The sequence below is a fragment of the Ambystoma mexicanum genome, chromosome 1p (assembly GCF_040938575.1).
Source record: "Ambystoma mexicanum isolate Mex_15411 chromosome 1p, UKY_AmexF1_1, whole genome shotgun sequence".
Classification (NCBI taxonomy): domain Eukaryota; kingdom Metazoa; phylum Chordata; class Amphibia; order Caudata; family Ambystomatidae; genus Ambystoma; species Ambystoma mexicanum.
Window position 1 is genome coordinate 1,505,067,264 of NC_090921.1, and position 24,575 is coordinate 1,505,091,838.

Here is a 24,575-nt window from a genome sequence, read left to right on the forward strand (position 1 = left end):
CTCCCGTAAACTTTGAAAATTGACGTTCAAAATGTCAATTTTCTGCTCTATCTTTTTTATCCTGTCTTCATCTATCTCGTTTGTTGCCCTTTCCTCTTTTTTTTCCTGTTCTGTTGAAAATAAACACACCATAAGTTAAATGGCTATAAAATACTGGTCACTATTCTCCATATGCAGACCAATATGTACCATTGTTGTTGCTGTCTTCAGACATTTCCCCCTGTGGTAAATACTCCTCCAGGCACTCCAAAGTACTAGCCATTTCTGAGTCAAAACAACACAGAAAAAATATTATTTTTGCACCACATTCCAAAACAAACCAACATCTACATAATAAAATAACCTCCACTCACTCTATTGATGTTTTCTCCCTTTGTACTATTGCGTCCGTCCACTATCGTTCCAGGCCAGCGAGTTTCTGTGCATTGATTACAGTGGAGGCATCCTTTCTTTTTTCATTGGTACCATCCACTTCACTCTACATGATTATTAAATGTGTCCTTTTCTTTTTCCCACCTTCACGTTTCCATGTTTACATATTACTACTTACAATATCTTTATGCCGTTCTTCAACGTTTCACACTATTTGTGTAAGACAATAGAACATTTTCAGATACCCCCCCTCCTCTTTCAGTAATCTTTATCCTGTCCGCCACCCATCCGCAAACAGGCACTCAGTCCCTTTCTAAAATCAATAGGGAGGGAGTTCTGTATGTTCTATGTTAAATGTTTATCAAGTAGGTACATTACAGTACATATCTCCCAAGATCACTTAATTAAAAATGCATACTCTGCACAACAACTTCATTGCCACATTGTCACGATTAAGTTCCGCTTCCAAAAACCTGTACAATTCACTACAAAAAACAATTTGATAAAGGGACGTTATGGTTAAGTTGCCCTCCCAAAAACCTGTTAACTTCACTACAAAAAAAACTTTGTTTAGGGGACATTATGATTAAGTTGCCCTCCCATAAACCAGTGAAATTCACTACAAAAAAACTTTGTTGAGGGGACGTTATGGTTAAGTTGCCCTAACAAAAACCTGAACACTTCCCTAAACAAATACTTTCCCCCTCCCCTTTATGCTTCACACTAAAACGAAAAAACCCTGAATTTCGACAGTTATGGTAAACTAAACCCACAACCCTGCCACCACCCCTGTACCCTGCTAACACTAGCACCCAGACCATGAAAAATGTCATCTCACATGTCAATGATGACATCAATGACGACATCACTTGTTTAGCCCCTTTCTTTTCCTTCCCTGCCATACATACATATGTACATTCAGTAAAAAAAATTCACTAAAGGAATGTTATACTTCACAGTGCAATGAAACACCACTGCACATTCCCCCATCATAGTAAGCTAAGCAACCATAACTCGCCCCATCTACGTGCATTGCTAACACTAACACCCAGGACATCAAAGATGACATCACAAATATCATTGATGACATCACATGTGAAAATAATATTTCTAAAAAAAACCCTACCTACAAGGGGTTCTATCTATTATGCTGGTAATAAGATGTCAGTGGTGACTGTGTAATGTTACAGATGTATTTCGTAGCTCACAAATCTAGACTCAATACACACTTGTGCTACAACAAACAATACATATGACGACGCAATGCATATAACTGAGTGGGACATACAGGGAAACTGCAGTAGGGTTCAAAGAACTAGCAGCATCCCACAGTTTATCTTCATGTATACAAATTAATTGTGTGTTTGAGGCCTGCTATTGCCTCATGCATGTGCATCATGAGCTGCCACCGGACGCTAAGGAAAGTACTTTAAGAGCACACAACAAGGGTAATGTTTTGCTACACTGCACCTTTTCAATTTTCATACTTTACTGGTCAGTTAATGAAACCACCCAGCCTACATTTTTCAATGCACCAAAATAGTTGAGGCACACATCTGATGTCATGAGTGATGTCATCAATGACATTTGTGATGTCATCTTTGATGTCCTGGGTGTTAGTGTTAGCAATGCACGTAGATGCAGGGCTGGACTGCCCCACCAGTACACCAGGACATCCTCGGTAGGCCTCTGGCCCATAGGGCCTCTTTGGAGCGCACACACATTGCCCTGCAGGTCAGCAGGGCAGGCTGCAGCAGCCGGCTGGGCCGGGATCAATGTGGATTAGAAGATAAGCAAGCAGACACTTGATTAAACAAAGAGATACGAAGGAACTTTTCTTTTGAACTGTGTGTTCAATCCAAAATGTGCCTTCTATGACATTCCTAGTGTATGCAGCTTGATTCCAGGTGCTGGAAAATCGAGTGAGGTAGGTACTGGTTTCTGTTCTGAGTTGCAACCTGAAATCGTATATTTTTGTACAATGGACACCCCTTCACATGAATGATCGCCAGGCAATTTCTCAAGGTCTTGCTCTCAAGAAAGCAACTTTCCTCAGGGCAAAGGCATGAACAATATATTTTTACCTGGGGCTTTTATTTGGCATTTATCCTTTCTGAAGCCTTTGACTTAAGAGTTGTTACCTCAAGGGTTGAACGTACATTTAACCAGAGTCTTGCCAAAATAAACAATTATTGACAATGCCAACAGGTTGGGCTTTTGTGTAGGCATGGGAAAGGCATTTACCTGGGCATCTAAAAGCAGTGCCTGTCAAAAGCCTAATACTTATATACACAAGCTTAAACTGTTGGCTTTACCAATGCTTGTTTTTAACAGGACTTCAGTGGAGGACACACAAAGTGCTTATAAATCGAGTAGCTAAAGGCAGACCTGGGTAAGACGTTATTATTACACCAGTAGTGGGTTTACATATCTAATTAAGTCATTAACTCTCAGAAGACTGCTTTGGAAAAACACTGGCAGGGACTTCAAATGCAAAGTTTGATGGTAAGGCTTGAATAAAGCAAGCTCAAAGAGTTCCTGTGAGGAGATATTTTGGGCTGGGAGGGGCAGAAACTGGGTTGGAAAGGCCATAAAGATTAGCATGGCCATGGGCAGTCAATGTGTGGGCACATAACCAAACAACACCTACAGGCTGCGAGTTCCTCCCCATATACCATGTCTCTCTATCTGTACTCTTATGCAATAGTTTTGGCTTTTAGGTGGTGCAAGTACACAGGGTGTTTCCCTTCTGGTCCAAAAGCTGAATGTGCTGACTTTGTGTGGGATACGGATGTTACCACGTGTGATCATGATCTGTGTCTGTATCGGAGGCAAGGGCTGCTGTGTGTAGAACCTGATATGACTATTGTCACAGTGCGAATACAACAAAACATTTGTGGCACAGGTATGTATTATTTATATATGGAGCTGGGTAGTAAAAGCTCCTTCAGGCCTATGGGGAAATGCCCTGAAACATTAATGGGCGGAGGGCCTATAGTAACAGTATCAGGATGGAGAAATCTGGTGTAAGAGTCTAAACTAAGTGGACCTAATGTCATAGTCAAGTATCCAATGCCCTATTGTAAGCAATAAGGGAGCCTCATTTTCAAAGTCCCAATAATTGCACAGATGGGGTCCCCTACATTTACGCTTGATGCGCAAACAGGTCCCCTCTGTGCACTTTAGTCATTTGCAATACAAAGTGCAAAACAAAGTTGTAAATATGTGAGTAATCGACTGTGCACCTTTGTTTTTGCACGTCACAGTGCAAATAAGCACTGCCTGATATTTATGCATGGCAGGCAGCATCATGGATTCAAAAGGAATCTGCCTGCTTTTTGCTGGTTTAAAAACCATTCAGATTGTATGGGAATCTACATCATTTATACCAGCATGAATTTGTCATGCCGGCGTAAATGCTGTGGCATATGGATGGCAGACATAATAGGGAGACGGAATCCGATATTAGGTTCCATGACCCCTTTCTGCCATATGCATGAAAGAAAATCAGGCATGACATCAAATGGATGTGTACAATTTTACATGTACATTGTACGTATGCACTGTATGCAACAGACTGCACAACATGAGTCCAAAGTTGCCTGGCCCTTAATGTTTTCTTCAGTGCACTCACTATCTCAGGGATTTAAAGCACCCAGGAGTGGAGTGGCCTATAGTGAACTCTGGAGATTTCCTGGTAGGCCTGTGCACCCTGGGCCCCTTTTGTGTGGTATTTACACATTTTCCCATAAGAAATGTCTGGGCTCGCTGAAAATGTCCAATATGGGGCCTCTTTGAAAATTATTTCCAGGGCCTCTTTTCGTTCCCAGTGCACCCCTGCGTAGATGGGGTGAGTTATGGTTGCTTAGCTTACTATGATGGGGGAATGTGCAGTGGTGTTTCGTTGTACTGTGAAGTATAACATTCCTTTAGTGACATTTTGTTACTGAATGTACATATGTGTGGCAGGGAAGGAAAAGAAAGGGGCTAAACAAGTGATGTTGTCATTGATGTCATCTTTGACATGTGAGATGACATTTTTCATGGTCTGGGTGCTAGTGTTAGCAGTGCACCGGGGTGGTGGCAGGGTTGCGGGCTTAGTTTACCATAACTGTCGAATTTCAGGGGGTTTTCGGTTTTAGTGTGAAGCATAAAGGGGAGGTGGAAAGTTTTTGTTTAGGGAAGTGTTCAGGTTTTTGTTAGGGCAACTTAATCATAACGTCCCCTCAACAAAGTTTTTTTTGTAGTATATATATATATATATATATATATATATATATATATTACTTAGTATAGGAATTGTGTGATGACTGTTTTTATCTAACTGAAGTTACTTGTGTCCATTGGTCTGGCCAACAATAAATGTATATATATTTTTTATGTACACTTGTCTAAGAGTAATTTGTGGTTCGTTGCTGTGTGTGCTCATTGTGGGCTTCCGATCACTCTCACCCCTCCCGAGACATAGGTCCTTATTACAACTGAGGCGGTAAGGGGATAACGGCGCCGGTAAAGGTGCCGGCGCCGTTAACACCCCATACCGCCTCATTACGAGATCCCCTCGCGTGACAAGCTCTGCACGTCTGGTTTCATCAGACGTGCAGAGCGGGTCCCGCGAGGGGAAGAGGGAGCAAACAACGGGCCGCTCATAATCGGCCCATTGTTTGCTCCCTCTCCCATTCCCATTTAGCCCTATGGGGGCTGAAATGGGAATGGGGAAGGTCCGGGCCCGGGTTTGTGGAGGGAGGAATTACCAGGGCCCTCCGAACTCGGAATGGCCCGGTAATTCCCCATTCTGGGAACCCGGACCCAATTTTGGCAGCAGCTATGCCGCCAATAGCGGCATGGCTACCACCAAAATCGTAATGAGGCCCATAGTCTTGACCGCCTACCAAGCTATCTAGATTGGTCTGGCTTGTCCAGAAGGTTCCCCTGTTCCACTAAACTAGTGTGGCCTCCTAAACCTCTGCCCACCAGGTCAGAGTTTAGAAATCCATCTTAACACTGCCAATTCCGTGAGCTGCGTAGACACGCTACGTGCAGCGCGTGCCATTTAACTAAGGAACTAAAGGCCTTCACTCTGTTTTCGGCTGCCTTTCAAGCTACACACGGAAGACCCACTCTCCTGCCTCCGTGCCAATTTACCTGCCTCCTCCTGACTTGTGGTGCCTCCCACATTGCCATCTGCTGCTGCCTGTCCAGTCTGAATGCCTATTACACATGTGCACTGCATTGGGAGTGCCTGCTGTCCAGCCATTGCCTATGCTCCTGTCTCTGGCCCTGTGACCACCTCAGCTGACATGTCGGACTCCCACCTTTTCATTCCATCACCACTACTCCACTGCCCAACCACACCTGCCTTAGGGGTTGCCATATCCGCACCATCTTCTTCCGATCAGAGCAGAAACCTCACAGCAGCAAGGCAGAGGGCTGCCATCTTCAGCTCCAAGGTTGTTGGCATACTGGTGGATAAGGTCCTGGAGAATTATGATGCCCTCTCTGACCCAGCGAAGCAACACAGCAAGGAAGGATGTTAGCAGATCTGGGGGGACATAACAGCTTCCATCAACGCGGAGGGGGTGGCAGTCTGCTGCACCAAGACTGTCCATAAGCACTGGGAGGACCTCAATTCCAGGACCCACACCACTGTCCTGCACGCACTAAAGGTCGGTGCAACAAGGGAGGTGAAATGTGGAGACAGGTGTCAGTTCTCCTCTAGCAACATGCGGCTCCTGGCGAGGTTCTACTCGGAGCTTCATACCCAGGCCTGCGATTGGCGACAACGTCTGGGGTCTGCGGTGAGTAGGCATGTGGTGCAGTGCTCTACATTGCATGTGTGTTGTGCATGTGCCTGTATATTTGTAGTGACACCCTTATGTTTGTAGTATCTGTGCTTTTAGCAATCGACAGTAGTATGCAGGACCTGGACAATGCTCCCCATGTGTGAGGTGTGACATCAGTTGATTGGAAATGCGCTGGTATTTGCAGTGTGTGTTGTTGTACAGATGGGCAAACCATGCACATGCAATGTCACGTTTGGCTTAGACATGCTTGGATGAAAAGGGTGCCAGATGAGGATGTGGTGCCCATGTCGGGTGCATGCATGATGGACATGATGTTGTGCCGACAATTGCAATGTGTGGCTATGCAACCTCCACATCAGGAGGAGACACGTGCGTTTGGATGTTTGGCATAGTCAAGTTGTGGCAATGCAATTTCGGGGACTTTGATGTGATCTGTCATGGCCCTGCTTGTGTACTCAGAGTTGATGTGTGCGCATGCCATGTGTATGTGTTTGGGGCTATGGCATAGTCATGTGTGCCTCTGCAATTGATGCATGTATGTGTTGCATGTGCACAGGTCGGGTTGTGACAGAGGCATGTTGTTTGTTGTGATTGTGTGGAGAGATATCCACGCAGGTGTTGGTATGGCCATGCTGTGAGTGGTGCAATCATAAGTGACGACTGGTGGCCAGGAATCTACTGTGTGACTCGCCAACAATGTGTACACGGCGGTGGCCCAGCCCATCTGTGCTTCCATGCATTACATGTTTGGCCATCCTACCAGTTCACTCCTTGCCCACCCCTGTGGCTTGTCTCCCATAGATATGCATCAGGTTGCAGTTGGATCAGGTTGCCTTTCCCATTGTGCCATGTACTTTCTCTTGGTATGTGTCTGTGCACTGCCCATGTTCTGCTGCATTTATATGGGGATGTGTCATGACTGTGGTTGTCATTGAGCCTGGGTTGGTGTGGCGGTTGGAATGTGAATTGCATGTCCATGTGTGTGAGTGTGGATATTGCTGGTTTGTACCTTGGACAATTCATGTTCCGGTAAATGTAATTGATGCCAAACAGGCTTTGACGCAGTACACTGATGTCGCTGTTCTGTGTCTCCCTTAGCGCAGTTACTGCAGCTGAAGAAGAGGGCAGAAGCGATGCTGTGGGGCATGGAAGCGGGGACCGTTCCACCAGACAAAGGTGCAGGCCCCCAGTCACTCCCCCCATGACAGCTCATCTTCGGGGAGTGGTGTGGCTGAGGTAGCGCCGAGACCATCAGCCGTGGCTGCTGGGGATAAGTCTCAGGAGTTGAAGGTGGCAGGGGACTCTTAAGCAGTGTTGGGACAGGGTGATGCCATACAGGGCCCATCCACGGCAGAAGACATCCTGGAGTCATCCAGGTTGATGGAGGGGGAGGCGTGCACAGTGACGCATAGTGATGCTATTGCAGCCCAGCCCATGGGGTCAGGTGGGGGTGTTGAGGTGGGTGTGCAGGTCCCAGGGGCATGAGGCTGTGCAGGCCACAGTGGAGGTGTCTGTTCAAAATCATGTCCTAGGGACATCGGATGCAGCAGTGCCCGCCTCCCGGGATGCCTCCACCCAGACCAGCTGATGTGTTTATCAGGGATCAGGTGCTGCCTCTGCTGGCGAGGCTGACTGCAGTCATACGTGATGATGGGCAGGCTACTCACGGTATGCTTGTCCATCATCACAATGAGCTGTACCACCTCATGGCCTTGTTGGCAGCAGGCCTGTTTCCAGGTGGGCTCCATGGATGACCACCTCCTCGGCTTCTTCCTCTGTGCACCAGGCGTATTCAAGGGGTGCCTTCCAGGCCACATACCAGCAAGGCCCCCTGTGCACCTGTCCCACCCGTAAAGCCCGCTCTGGTGGATTTAAAATCCCTGTCCTAGGTGGGAGTCCAAAGTACATCGGCTGAGGTGATCACTGTGCCTACCCAGGCACTGACAGGGGCACAGGCAATGGAGGGACAGCAGGCACCTCAGAGAAGTGCAGGCATCACGTCGGAGGGCGTACTGACGGACATGCACTGGGCACAGCGGCAGCAGGTGGCAACTGCAAGGAGGCCGACTGTTGCAGGGCAGACCACACCAAGGAGGCAGGTGGCATCTTTGGGGCAGGAGGACCATTTTGGGGCTAAACGCATCTATTTCATGTTCCAGGGCTATGAGAAGCAGCTGCTGGTAGAGAGGCAGTGGGCACGGGAGACACTGGTGATGGTTGCCAGGGCTGCGGTGGCACTGCATCGGGCACGGAGGAGGGCTACATTCCTGGAAGCCACTTGCTGGTTGACATTGGACGCCGAACAGCAGTTTATGTCCACCCTGCAAGCCCTCCAGGAAACAAGAAGCCCACCTAAGGGAGGAGGATGTGGCGTCTGAAACAGCTCTGGTCGACAGGTTGGAAGAGATTGGATATGAAGACTAGCCCGCTGCCTTTGTATATAGTTGTTTAGGTATAGGTCTATTTTATGTTTTTTTTCTTTTGCCCTGGACTTCAATGACTTTCCTTCCCCGTTGTTCATGTATATAGTTCTTTAGGTATAGGGTTCATTTAATTTCTCCTCATTTAACCTGGACTTCTTGGACCTTCCTTCCCAGTTTTTGTTGTATATAGTTTTATTGAATACAGGTTTTACACAATATCCTCTTTTATGTCCCCTCTCCAGATCTCTGGACTCCTAATCTTATCTCTACTCTCTCTCCTGTCTTATCCTCAAACATTAATGATGGCACTAGATGGGAAGTACTCTTGGCGGGCTTCTCATCATCCAGATGCTTCCTTAATGTCTATCACAATGGCACTATCATGGCTCAGGATCCTCAACCCAACCTTCTCCTCTTTGACCGACGCTTGCCATCTCTCATCAACTTCCTCCCTGCACCTGCTACTCCTTCTTCCTCCCTCTCTGTCCCTATTCCTCCTCTGTTTGGGGTACCATGCCCCTGTACCCATCACTGTAAAACCTTTAAAGGCAGAGACCTGCTTCACCTTGCAATGCTAAATAGCTGGTCTGCAATCAAACACTCTGTAGACGTCTGCCTCCTCCTTGAAGACCTTGACCTTAACATCCTCGCTCTCACCGAGACATGGCTCAAGGCCAGATCAGTCATTGCTTTTGACTCCCTTCTCCCTGATGGCTACAAGATCATCTCTAAGCTGCACCCCAACTGTGATGGCGTGTTTCGCTCACCTGGTTCCCACAGAGGTGTCGATCTGGACTGGACTGCTGCGGTCTCCACCAATGTGACGCGTAGGGCCGAGATGACGGATTGGACTGGCCCACCTAGCTTCGTTTGCTTGGCCCGTAGGAATATTCTTCTGTAAATGGAGAAAGGGAATTAACCACCCGTGGAGTTGAGCGTAAATCCCGCACCCTGCTGTTCTCCCCACTGATCACCTTGGATGTCCCCTCTTATAGTCTCACCTGATGATTTGAAAAGATGAGCTCTCCATCTGCACTGAGCGCAGGGGCGCGTAGATAACCAGTTTCTTCACTGGCCCGAAGGAATTGGTGAGTTCCAGGACATTATTGACTCTGATATTCCCGGCAAGACGCCGTAAGTATGTAGTTCGTAAGAGTTCAAATGCCTGACTTTCACTCTCTTCCGATTCCTTGCAGGTTGCAGCTTGACCCTACTGAATAGTTCCTCGTGGCAACCGGTAATATACTGGTAGGATTTGTATTATCCAACACAGTTCGATAAAATAATGTCCATATGTAACGTGTTGCTTTCTCCCTTATTCAGGCGCTGAGAGAAAGTATGAAGTCTCAGGGACTAATGCCTCCGGCGGTAAAATCAGGTAAGTCTTTTGTGGTGAGGAGGGTTCCCCTTGTAAGTCCCTTTGTTTCACCTTGCTGTCCTTTTGTTTCCCCTTAGGGGCCGGGGTTCGGCTAGGATGCAGTGGAAGCTGTGCCGACACGTGAAGAGGAATAATACCCCCGGTGGTAAAATCAGGTAAGTCTATGGGGGGTATTCCTCTGTGTATTCCCTTGGCTCACCTTGCTGTTCTTGTCTTCTCCTTAGGTGCCGGAGTGTGACGGGAACATGCAGGAGGATGCAGTGAAAGGTGAAGATGCTGCGAAGGCTGGTGAGTTCAGCGCGGCGCTGCAGCAGGCGAGGCGACGCGCATAAAAAACTTCTTTCTTCCAGCTCGATGGCGCAATGGATCGGGAATTCAGGTAAGGATCAAAGGTATTGCTCTTCTTCTAACCTTTTCTCCTTCTTTCTCCCTTTTTCTAGGAGCTCCAAACTGTCGGAAGAGTCTTTATCTAGTTGGGCTTGAATTTCTTCTTCCTGTTGCTGCTCATTGTTTAATATTGTTTTGTACTACGTAAAGTAAACATCGGTGATAGTGCTTTCATTTGCTTTGAAAGCATCTTCATAGCACTCATAATTATCTAGTATGTCTTCCTCTTTTCTCCATGGTTTGAAAAGTTGTAACAGAGACATGTAATATAGTTCTTTCTGTTGAGGAGTTTTTAATGACAATTTCACATGATTAATTAAGCTTCGTTTGTTAAGTTTCACTAAGCTCCCTTCACAATCGGTCACTCTATATCTACGTTTGCTTTCTTTGGGTTTTACATTATTTTTGTATGCAAAGTTTTGAGCTATGTGGTATAGACACGTGCTTTCCAGAGTGGTACTCCTGTTCGGATAATATGTGTCTACTAAATTGTTTTTTAGAATGTCTTGGCTGTTGGGATCATTTCTGGCAATTGTTTCTATGTCCTCATATGATTTTAGCACTCTTTTTCTAGATTTTGCTGGACCAAGACTGAGCCATACTATGTTGTCTGACTTCCCATACAAAGCAGTGCCTGTTAAACGATCTGCTGCTTCATAGGCACCACATTCTCTATGAGAGAGAATTTTTATGCCTAGGCTGTACAATTTCTGTGATAATGTTTTGTCTGATGCTAGGTCATCCCAGAGGTCTTGAAGCTCTGTTTTTTTCTGCTTTTATTAAGTAGGCTGTAACATATCGTGCAACAGCAGTTGAATTGTCTGCAATGTACTGCACATCTATGTTTGCATTCCATAATAGGGCAATGATTGCATTGTAATCATTGATATATTTTGATTCCTCCCTTTTTTAAAATGTAATACGTGTTTTTAGGTGATTTACCTATAACACTATGTCGAACTGAAGACATGAAGTTGTTTACTTCACCTCTTTCTGTAACTGGTCTAGGGAAACCAAAGTGGCATTTGGTGTAGTATTTATCTTTGTTTTTGTATTTACGGTGACAATATTTGCCACATTTGTGTCTTTGAAATTGTAAAATCTGCCCATGCAGTTCACTATGTGTTTGTTGTGAAGGGATTTCACATGTGACATATTTTTGGATAAACTGCAAAACAATGCTATCACTGTCGTGCCCAGATTTCGGAGCACCTTTGATCCATAACAGCATGTGAATATGTGGTGCTCCTCTCGCTTGATATTCTTTTCTCCAAAAGAAGTGTTGCACTTCTTCAAGGGGAGGAACAGTTGTATTGCAAATAAAGTGTAGCATTGCAATGAAACAGTGATGGAAATATCTTGAGACATTAACTGGATCTAGAGAGCAAAGTTCTCCAGGTGTTAATATATCTATGTTGTTTTTGTTGCTGTTTGCTATGCGCAGGAACTCATGTAAATCTTCCCATGCAGATTCTGCACAACTTCGCGTAACAAACCAAGTTGGTGGTCCAAGGTTTCTGATCATGCAACGCACGTCTCCGTGCCGTCTAAACCAGTAGTCCTTTGTACCACGCATGTTTGCAAACAAATTTGTTATACTGGATTGTAAAGCCTCATCTTTTTCTTGTACTTTTTGTATTAACTGCGTAGCTGACATATTTTAAAAGTGCGTTCCAGATTTAAGAATGTGTGCAACTCCATAACATAGTGTTGCTAATTCACTTTCATAGAGTAGGTGGTATATGTATTCCACATTTTGCCTAAATCTGGGATCTTGCAAATACATTCGTAATGAGCGGTATTCTGATGCCCCAATCTGAGTGGGTCTATCATCGTGTCTCCCACCTTTGCCAGTAGGAAATAGCAGTGGAAAAGCATGTGCTTCTATACTTTTTTCCCAAATACTCATTGGTGACCCTTTGGTTTGTCGCATTTGGTAAGTTTCTAGTGCATCATCTATACTTTCATTGGAATGCAATGGATGAATTGTGTAATGGTCCAAAATGGTGGATACTGTAGCTGGATCCAGAAGTTTGAATTGCCCAGTTTCTGATGGCTCTTGAATTATTTCAGTTGTTTGCCTTAAGCTTTCATCAATATTTATTTCCTTGTAGTACTCATTGTTGTCTTTTAGATACGGCAATGCTTGTGTAACTTTGTGTAAGTCTACTAATTGTTGCGAGATTTTTTTTATCCTTTTGTTGGTACTCCATTTACCAGGACTATTAAAGAATGCTCTATTGAACGCTCCACTCAAAGAGTGTGCACATTCTCCGTTAGATCTAATGGCAAGTAAACTACTTTGCCACAAATTCCTTTCACCAATTCAGACAAAGGTAAATTTGCTGTTTTTGGATGAAGGCATATAATTGCTTGAAATGGATGAACTGTTTGAATTATTATGCTCTCATAAAAATTGAGCTGTTGCAGGATTTTTGGTAATGGAAACAATTCCAAATTATTTGTAATTGCACGTGAAGGAGTGTGGTTGTTGTCTAATTTTGCAGTACAGTAACAGCAACATATTAGGCGTTCAGTTATTTCATATTTGCTTTCAGCTAAAAGGTGCAAAGCTAATTCAAACCATTTAGACTCTTCATTGTTTTCTATTTTGTATGCTATGTCAACATTTTTTATGTTCCTTTTGTAAAACGGTCTGCGGAAACATACACACACATAGTTTGGTACTTCAGCCGATGACCTTTTAAATTTTAGTATTTCTTTTCTGTATGTGTGTAATAGAAGGTTGCCATGTGCAGATTTGTTGCTACTATCCTCTAAAACTGTACCATGCAGAAGAGTGGTTTTTAAATCGCCTAATTCTAAAGCTGGACTTTTTGCACAGTGGCCCTCATTACGACCCTGGCGGTAAGTGAAAAACGATGCCGGTAAAGGATTACCGGCATCGCTTACCGCTAGGTCCGATTACGATCCGAGTAAGTGCAATTAGCGGCACTGTAGTTAACGGTGCCGCTAACAGCACCAAGGGCGCGGGCACGCGACCCCCCATGCCGCAAATTGGGGACCATCACGAGTCAAGCGGACATGCTCTTAACGCCCTTGCGAAGGCCGTAAAGTACCTTACCGCCATGGTGCAAATACCGCCATCACGGAACAACCGTAAATGGCCATGTGCAGTGTTCCCAGCTGCCACAGGTGCACACAATCAGCACAGGTGGAGGCAATACAGACTCACCAAGTACAAAAAGAGCACACCCACCCCTTCCCACACCACACCCAGTCACACTCCACAATGATTCCAATAGGACTAGCAATGTTGGAGCTGGAGGACCTGATTGCAATGCAAGTGCTACAACAACAACAACAACAACAGGCAGCACAGAGGAGACGCAGGAGGAGAAGGAGGGCAAGGCAGGGCCAGCAAGCCCCACCAGCACAGCCAATGCCACCACGCAGGCAGCCCCCAATCCCACGCATCAGAGGCAGTCCATTCAACCTCGCCGCTGAGCAGATCCACACCTTGTACCGTGTGGACCGGGACACCATCACCACCATCGTGGACATGATACACAACGACATTGTCAGCATGATTGAAACACCCACCGCCATCCCCTCCCTACTGAAGGTAGTGTCCGTGCTCCACTTCCTGGCCACAGGCACCTACCAGCACAGAGTGGGGCACTTGCACGGCATTTCACAACCATTATTCTCACGTACGCTGATCCAAGTGCTCGATGCCTTCCTCAAGCAACTACCAAAGTGGGTTTCCATGCACTCGCCGGCATACCTGGTTGCATTGGTGCCATCGACTGCACCCATGTGGAATTGGTGGTCCCACATGCCATTGAGGTAGCATACCGCAACCGTAAGCTATTCCACTCAATCAACGTGCAAATGGTATGTGACTCCAACAGGATCATCATACAGTGTTGTGCCCGATTCCCCGGATCAACCCATGATGCAATGGTCCTGCGTAACTCCACAATACCACGCTACATGGAGCGACATGCAGGGCCAAGATCCTGGCTACTCGGTGAGTCTCATGTCATGGCCATGGAAATGTGAAGTGAGTAGGTGATTTACGTACCAATGCATACTTTACCTGGCTGAAAGGGGGGGGGATATGCATACTTTACCTGGCTGAAAGGGGGGGGAGAGATGCATACTTTACCTGGCTGCGAGTACCATATGCAATGGAGCCAGCTCATACCCTGAAGCAGCCCAACCTTTAGATGACACCTGAACACATAATGCTCGATGTAAGCAGCCCTACCATATGAATGAAGGTGTGTCCCAACCATGACACAACCATCTGCAAGTGCACTGTACTGAATCGGACCGCATCCACCTCAAAGAAATGCACCTACATGCAATGACTTCAGCCAATACACGGCACCAAACACCATCAACTGAAAGGCCAGTCCCCCATAACTGTGCACAAGGAGGCACATGATGGACATAAACATCAATACACCACTACACAGACACAGAGGCCAAAATAAATTGCATAACAAAATTTGCAGTGCTCAGTGAGGTCATCATGAGGCTGACAGCAATGTTGCCATGATGAGAGCATTGATATCACTGGACATCTGCCAGATCACCAAAACAACCGCTATGGACTAACACAATGGATGGGCACTCACAACGCACTGGACCTCCCTGCATACACTGGTTGATGGCCTGCAAAACAGTCCATGAGAGGAATACACATATACCGGTCACATAGTGTGACTCCATTTGTGCATGTAAATGTGGTACAAAGTAAGAGATGAATGCATGCCATGCTGGCACGTCATGATTTGAAGTTTGATGTCATGACTGACACATACATTGTTGCCCACATACAGGTGATGCAGGCTATCCCTTGAAGAGGTGGCTCCTTACCCCAGTCCGGAACCCACAGAACCAGCACGAGGAGGACTATAATCGTGCACATACATGAACCCGTGTGGTGATTGAGCAGACATTTGGCCTCTTGAAGGCACGGTTTCGCTGCCTCAGCAGGTCTGGTGGGGCACTCCTGTACCGACATGAGAAGGTGGCGAAGATCGTCCTGGCATGTGTAATGCTACACAATATGTGCATCAGACGAAATGTGCCCCTGCCCCCCTGATGCTGAACTGCAACCACCTGACAATGAAGATGAGGAGGGTGCAGATGGGGCAGCACCTCAGGGGGGAGACGATGCACAGGAGGGACGTGCCATGCGTCAAAAGCTCATTAACCAATGCTTCTAGCACACACCGATGGTGTGTGTCACAAGGAGATGGCATTTGGGCACTGTGTGTGTCTGGGACATGCACACTGTGGGCTGTTCACCAATAAAGCACACATACGCAATGAGCAATGTCCACACATGTGATTTGTGCACAAGCAAAAAGTGTATTGAAAATGTGATTTCAATTAACACACCCACTCCCTCCTCCCCCTCAACTCCCCAACACACCCACTCCCCCCTGCCCCCTCAACTCCCCAACACACCCACCCCCCCCCCCTCAACTCCCCAACACACCCACTCACCCCTCCCCCCTCAACTCCCCAACACACGCACTACCCCCTCCCCCCTCAATTCCCCGCAAAAGTGTGTGGATGCCTGTGGTGACATGCATAATGTGGGATTGTTCCACTGGGCGGCCTCTATTGGCAGCCCCTTATCCCGGCCCCCGGGGCACCCCTGCCTGAATTCCGCAGGTTCCTGCCCGATCTGCGGACGGGGCTGCTTGGGGTCGAACTGGCAGCGGAGGAGGTACTTGACTGTTCACGAGGACGCATGTCCCTCATTGTTTGAACGAGCTCCGAGAGCATGTGCCGTGCCGCGGCGAGTTCTGCACAGATACCCTTGGTGGAGGATTGTATGGCTGCCTTCGCAGTATCTGCACATTGGTGCATTTCCGCCCTTGCACCTCCACATTCGGCCAAATGCTGAGTCAGGAGTGAGGACAGTTGGTGTTGGGGTGTGATGATTTGGTCCAGCGACTCTTGGTTTTTTTGGGCAATGGATAATGCCAGTGGCGTGTTGATAGTGCTGCTCCCCTCCTGCACATCTTCCACTGGGCATGGAGTGGCTGGCCATGAGTCATCAGGGGATTGCCCCTGTGTGCCATCATCATGCTGGCTGCATGGGGACAAGTAGGGGGAATGAGGGTGGGCAGTGGGGGGACATACTACAACATCAGCATCCTCCACATCACTATCCGAGCTAGCTGCAATGGCAGCAGTCTCGCCAATCGTGCTGTTTCCTGCAGACACAGTCCCTTCAGTGGGCACCAGTTGATGGATGTCTGTTGCTGGTGGTACTGTGGTGCTTGCCTTGGTGATTATCAGTGCGCTGGCCTGTGTTGTGCCCGTAGATTTTGGCTGCTGTGGGGGTTTGTTTTGTCCAGCAGAGGTGGAGGGTTGGTGTGGTGGTACTTCGGGCTTGGCCTTCTTGGCAGGTGTGGTGCCAGCGTCTTCATCGCCAAGGTCTGAATGGTGGAGCAAAGGAGGGAAAGTGTTATTGATGGGTCTGCGGACATTGAGCAGGCATTGTGATGACTGCCATCATTTTGATAACTAGATGGTGCACATTGGAGGCAGTGACATACAGGTTGTCTCCCTTTTGGGTGGAAGAAGCATGGAGGAATGTGGGTGCCTACAGTAAGGGTGTGCATACTGCATGTGTACAGGGTGGAGGTCAAAAATGCCTGTAGGCAGTCTTCTGCTAATGTGTCGCGTTAACCCTATTAGGCAACATTGCGCTTCACATGATTCTGGACTTCAGTGAGTTTGGCATGGCTTGATTCAAGGCACCTACCTGCGTCACCTGATGTCGGGGCTCCTCTCTCCATTTCTCCGACCCCCTCGATGCTCTCGATGCCAATGGTTGTGGCACATATCTTCTCCCACGGCTGCAATTTTATCGGTGACTCTGCTCCTCCACCAGTTGCCATGCCCAGGTTTCTGTTAGCAGACAGTATACTCCTTACGCGAAGCCGGAGATCGTCCCACCTTTTTCGGCACTGTCTTGCGTTGCAGGGTGTTGTGCCAACTGCACTGAAGCTGTGCTACTATGGCCCATATGGCCTTCTTCCGTGCTATCGCCGGTCTTGTCATCTCTGTTGAAAATACAACATTGGCTTTTCCTGTAGGCTTTCGGCCAACATGTTGAGCTCCCCCCTAGTGAAGCACTCCTGCCGCAGCCGATCGCAACTTTTTTTAACAACTTTCGGCATTCTGACGATGGGTGGAGGTAGGTGAAGGTTTGTGGCGAGTCTGGGGGTCAGATGTCCACTGGTTGCGGAGGATGGCAATGGATTGTGTTTTTAAAGATGGCCGGCGTGCTCTTTCCCATTCCGTTGCGATGACGCAACTGCCGGATCTGCTTATTTACGTTCACCGCTAATAGCGGTCACTGCTATTTGCGGTCACCGCTATTTGTGGTGATCGCTAATATCGGTGGGAGGGGTGGTGGTAGTGCACCTTGCACAGCATACGATACCGGTAGGTGCCGTTTTTGGGACGTTACCGGCATGGCGCTGATTACATTACAGGCATGGTGCAATGCACATGCCCGAGAGGTCGTAATGTACCGCTTTTAACGGTTTCTGGCCAGCACGGACACGTTAGTTGCGCCATGCCGGTAATGTCCATTACTTACCGCCAGGGTCGTAATGAGGGCCAGTATATTTTATGCACTAAATTTCTTACTTTGGAATGATTTACTGCTATTCTTTTGATATCATGGAAGGTACTTTTGCAAATAGGGCCATAAATTCAGGCTAATGAATGTCCTTTTAGTCCTGTTTCTTTCCGCACTACACAAATATCCATATTTTGCAGCACTTTCATATTACTTTTATCTTTACCTTTTACATATTGATTGAGGAACTGGCGTAAAGATTTGAAAGCTTTGTTTGGAATGGCACACATTGATGTGCACGGCCATTTGTATACTGGACGGTGTGGTTCTGCTGAATCGAGAGGAAATGCTGAGTTTTCAGAAGATAGGTTTGTAAGCAGTGTTTCTTGTTCCATGATCATAGTATTGATTTTCTCATACCGTCGTCCACTGCTATGGATGGCAATTGTGTTTGTTTGATTTTGTTTGTATGCTTCTTCATTAAAATAAGGCTCTGTGGTTGTTGTGTGACTCCAGTCACCACCACAAACATGCAAAAAATTATTTTTGTTCACATTCCGTTTATTGCTGAGTTTCATTTGTAGTTTGGTACTAAGTCTTGTTAGTGCTTTCATCCTTTTTAACACTAATATGAACAACTTCCTTTTGAGAAGAATTGCACTGACCAACGAGTGCTTGTAGAATTCACTTTCTATGGTATGTTTTAAGGGGTGAGGATGCTTTTGTTCCTCTTCTTAGTAGATTCTGAAGGACTCTGTGACACAACATTTTTGCTAAAATACTTTTTTTCCTATGGGTTCTTCTTACACTATCGTGATTATTAGGAACATTGTTAGCTGTACAGGCAGTTGTTTTTTTCACAACATTTCTGTGTTTTGTGGCACTTTTTGATGGAAGAGGTAGTTTCGGTAGTTGAGACTTCTTCTATTATGTTACCCAACTCCATTAGGTGGTGTGTACCAAGATTCTCCACTAACTTTACAACAGGTGGATGCTTACATTGGACACCTTTATTTTTATTTGCTCTAATTCTGCGTTCCTTTCTACGGAGATGCTTTTTGGTAGGCATTGTTTGGTGTCTGTTGAGAAAAAAATATATACTTTGGTCTGTTGTCCAATGTATGTGTGCTGGGTGCATGTGTGTATAAGTGTGATGGAGAAGCTCTTTGGCATGGTGTGTGCACGCACAGTGACCTATAAGTATCATTTGGTAAGGCTACTTTACTGTTTGTATACTAGTACAATGTGCTTTAGATGAGAGTACAAAGTGCCCTACTTGTGACAAGAACTATTACTAATAACCGAAATGCAAAAAAATTCCTACCACAACTTATTTTCACCATCTACCCTTCTAAGGATTCCCTATGTTATTTCAGTACCAAACACACAGGGATTTGTCAGCCATTCCACCTGTTAATCTTTGTCCCATACATGAATATTTGTAGGTAGAATGGTTTACAAATGAATGCTTCCTTTGGTTCCCAAAATAAATAATTAACCCACGGAGCCTCTTTAAGGAGTAGTTACAATATGAACATTGTACTGTACTTACTTTTTTGTGTAAAATGACCAGGTTTCTTCGGATATGTCGTCTCGTCTACAGTGTAGATGCTGCTGATTTTCAGGAGAGTAGTCTTCACTGTGAATTAAAAAAACGATATTAATTACTTTGTGTGTTTGCAGTGGTCATGAGACTGCAGACTTTACGTCTACTTATTTCGTCAGAGGATTTAACTTTCATATTTCAACCCAGTCCACGTGTAAATTTCACTTCTCTCCGTGCAGCCTTTCCATACTACTTTCAATATGGTACTTGCACGTCCTTCCAAATAACGACATTTTGAAAGGGTTTGGAAATGCCTTGTTCTTTACAAAGAGTAGTATGCATAGGAGAGAGGTTTGTAAGCAATAGGGTAAAGTAGTAGATGGGCAAACATTATGTACTTGGTAATGAAAAGCACGATGTCCAAAAATCGGGAGAGCCTCCCAAGGATATGTCAGCACCACAATCGGGAGCGATTACTATTCTCATACGATCACATTGCAAACAGCATTACTGTAGGCAGTACAGAGTACAGAACTCCGACATTTTCACATACTAAATTGAGGTCTGCCCTAAATTATACTTCTCAACTCACACGCTTTTGGCGGGTGTTACCGCCTTGTAAAGGGCAAACTCACCCGCCAAGCCTCCTGCACGGCCATTCATTCCAATGGGCGTCTCACCCGCCAAAATGAAAATCAGCTGATTTCACCCGCCTTTAACACAAAAATGGTTGCGAGCTATGCCTAAATAGGCATGCTTGCAATGTATGTACAGGTTATGCAGAAGACATTAAGTGGTCGTGCGATTTGTAAATAACAAATCGGCTTTCTTGCACTTTAAAAGGGGGAGCATTGTTATGTATTCCCTATGGAAATTTACCGCCATTATTTTGTCTATATTTAATCATAAGGCTTCCACATGTACTCTGATTAAAATGCACATACCTGTACTTTATACTGATGCATGTGCACATGCATGGAGCTGTACGTAGAAATTCGCAATCCTTCTGCAGCCGCTTGTGAAGTAGGTGCTTTGCAATGGTATGATATTTCCATTAACAATCATCGACAGTAATTTTGAAGTGTGCAATGTTGATGACAAAGTTAAAATTAGCGATGCTCTATGTGATTGGTGGATGATTGTGCGCCCGCTTAGTTGTGTCCAATGAGGGACTCGCTTTGGTACCGCTGTAGAAAGGGTGGATGGACTCGGTAAGAGTTACGTGCCGCACGTAGGCAACGCTTGTCCGCTGGTAGGGCATGTCACATACGGGTTTCTACAGAAAATCCTGCATGGGAAGACAACTGTAGGTATAAGCCAATCAGATGTTCACATTAGTCTTTTGTGTTGAAAGACGGTGTGCAGAGGTGCAGAGGGTCCGGGTTTCGCTGCTTGGAGACATTTTTGTGAAAGGCTTACAACACTATGCCGAGAGTAGGCATGTGGCACACCATTTCGATGTGCGAGGAGTGGAGGTGATGCGGAGCGCTGACTCTGATGCCAATGCTGCGGCAATTCTGCAAGTTTGCATAGACATGCGTGCAATGACCAATCCTCATGTGGTAATTTTGCACTACGGTGCTTGGCACTTGGGATACCTGACTTCACGTACTTTGTTGGCAGATTTGGCACAGTTGGTTGAAGCACTCAAGTCCATCTTCCCAACATCGAAAGTTATTTTTTCTGCTTTACTCCCGAGAGTGCAATGGACCAACACTTCTGTTTTCTGTCCAGATCAAAGCATTGGGAGGTGCATCATCAATCGCGGCATGCGTGCATTCATGCTATGAGTCGGTATATTTTTATGTAGCCACGATAACATTGTTCCAAGCAATGCGCTTTACTTTGAAGGAGATGGCGTTGTGCTATCCTCTTTGGGAAATGCAATGTTTTTTTTGGAACATAAGACTTGCTTTGGAGAAGGTTCTGTAATGTTTGCCAGAGTAAAGCAAGGAAAAAAAATACCAAAAAATACATAAAATGCCACATGTCTGAACGCTATGTGGGCAAAAATAAAAAAAACGTCTGTTTTCAGAGCCTACCTTCAAAGGGAAAAAGGGGAATAGTACTTTAATGTACTGTCGCCATTCTCTGATCCTGTACATGTCCGCGAACATGGCGGTAGTTAGTAGCCAGCACATATCACCACCGGGGATAGAAGGTGGCGCCGTATGTAAATGAGAATGAGCGGAGCTAGGGATTGGTCCATAAAGTTCAGTAGGTGTGTTCTGACCAACGTACTTTAGTAACACCGTCTTCTCCCTCATACGACATCACACAGCCATGGCTTTCCATGCTCGAAAACAGATTATCTGGATTGTGGGAGACTCATGGATACATTGGTTGAAGGTGCATGCAGAAAGCTGCAGTTTATCTACAAATCCCGGATTTCCACATGCGGAAGTGCACTGGCATGGCGTGCGTGGCATGAGATGGTTGGACTTGGTACCTCTTTGTGTTACTTTACAGACAGAGCGTCCTCCGGATACACTCATCATTCATTTTGGAGGAAACAGTTTAGGCCATGTATCTGGCATTTCTTTACAATTTGACATGAAGGAAGGACTTGCAACGCTCATGGACATGTTTCCAAATTGTCAAATACTTTTTTCCCGTTTTGCCCAAAGACAAAAATGGTTGCATTCCTCTGCATTTGGTCCACAAATGGAGAAAGCGAGACGCAATGTGAATAAGTCTGTGGGCCTCATTACACGGAAGGCGGTGAACCATGGCGCTATTAGCGCCATGGCTCATGCTGGTAAAATACCGGCACCGCCTTGGCGGAAAGGGGATTTACCGCCCCATTCCAAGGTTGGTGGGGCGGTAAATCCCCCTTCCGCCATTGCCCTTCCCCATTCCCATTTCTGCCCCATAGGGCTCTATGGGAATGGGGAAGGCGCTAATTACGGCACCGCAATTTTGCAGTGCCGTAGTTAGCTCCGAGGTCCCTTAGCGGGTTGGTTTTTAACGCCTGCAAAAAGCAGGCGTTAAAGCACCAACCCGCTAAGGGACCTCGTAGTAAGGCGGTAATGGTTAACGGTCACCGTTACCATTAACGGTGGCCGTTAACCATTACCGCCTTCCGTGTAATGAGGCCCAGTGTGTACCTTTTTAAGAGATGTTGGCATGTCCTCTTTCCACAATGAAAACATTTTGTTTCGTAGCACTTTCATTTTCTGCAGAGATGGCGTCCACCTCACATATGCTGCTAATCAACTGTTTCTTCACAATGTACAAAATGCATTGCGCCCTCTTTTGCAATCACACTAACCTATGTGACAATCCGTTTTCCCCAATCCACTGTTTTTGACCGACACCACACCGCTCCGCACCAAAAGGCTCTTTTCAGAGCTGCCACTTACTCCCAACGTACACTTTATTGTGTTTGCGCCGCTTGCACCCTCCCTTTTTCTCCCTCTACTACTGTCCGCAAACTTTTGCTGCACTCCGCAGGGGTCTACGGCCTTCACTTCATAGTTCTATTGTTACACTGTGAAAGGCGGCTCTGAAAAGAGCCTTTTCTGTCATTTTTGATGTTTTTACATTCATTGCTTACCAGCACTCAACACGCTAGGACAAGAGGCGAAAGGAGGGTAAGGAAGAGACACCAGACACGGGATAAGAAAGGGCAACTGAACAGAGAAATATTACGGGTGATCTTTATTTAGGTAAGGAGCAAATCTTCAGCCTCAAAAGCACTTCGAAAACTCTCCCCCCTGCAGATTACTGCGTCACATACGGGCACACTACTGACACATTTTACACAGCAACTCCTGAGGTGCCCTATTGTTTGGGATGTGTTAAAGTAACTTTTTTATACTCCATAATACTTTGGCTTGTGTCTACAAGTTCATTTTTATTGTTGCGGCAGCACACAACCCGCGGAAAGTAGTCCCCATACTCAGTGTAGGTGCGGTCACAAGATGACATCCTCAACACATCCGCCCCCATATTGAAAGTCCCCTGAACAGCTAATGCAAAGACTCAAACATGCGCATGCGCACAAGTGTCCTACAGACAGTGTTCATGTTCTCAAACTACTTCAAAGTGCGAACCAAGTGAGACTGACAGTTAGGAACTGGCGCGCTGTTCGTAATACTTACGTTTGTACTGCGCATGTGCACTCATGCTATATTCACTGTACGGCCAGTTGCAGTGTTCTTAGGAGAACTCCATTTTGTTTGCCTACGAACTTGCTGGCCCCCGTGCCTGTTCTACCGACGGCACCATTTTGACTGCGCCCAATATGGACCGCTATAGTATACTTCACACACTCCATTTAAACTCATTTACACCCATTCCAGACATCTTGTGTATTCTATGACCATGTATTATCTCGTTTCCAAGCGGTACGCCAACATAGTATATCATTTGGACACCCTTTTCTGTTTATGTACGCACATTTTCTAAAGATGCAGCAGTCACACATCACATTCGTCTTACTTCACATTAGACAGCACCCACATTCCATGGCTTGCGGATAGGTCGAACAGGCGCGCTGTTTGTGAACATTTTACGTCTTTTTTTAAAAACTACTGTACAAAACCATTCCCTACACACACACACACACACACACACACACACTTCAATCTAAAGAAACACCGGGGGAAGCGAACACTGAAACGAATATGGGGGAATTTGGATTTAACACGGCCTGGTTATGAGGGGAAGATTTGTGAGGGGAAGAAGGGATGGATACTTCGTTGAAACGTCTATTTTCCTCTTGCAGGTTTGGGGATGGATCACTAGGGAATAGAGAAGCAGGGCAGGTGCAGGGACAATGGTACCAAACTTTTCCTCTCACAACGTCCTCCACAAACTCCCGTAAACTTTGAAAATTGACGTTCAAAATGTCAATTTTCTGCTCTATCTTTTTTATCCTGTCTTCATCTATCTCGTTTGTTGCCCTTTCCTCTATTTTTTCCTGTTGTGTTGAAAATAAACACACCATAAGTTAAATGGCTATAAAATACTGGTCACTATTCTCCATATGCAGACCAATATGTACCATTGTTGTCGCTGTCTTCAGACATTTCCCCCTGTGGTAAATACTCCTCCAGGCACTCCAAAGTACTAGCCATTT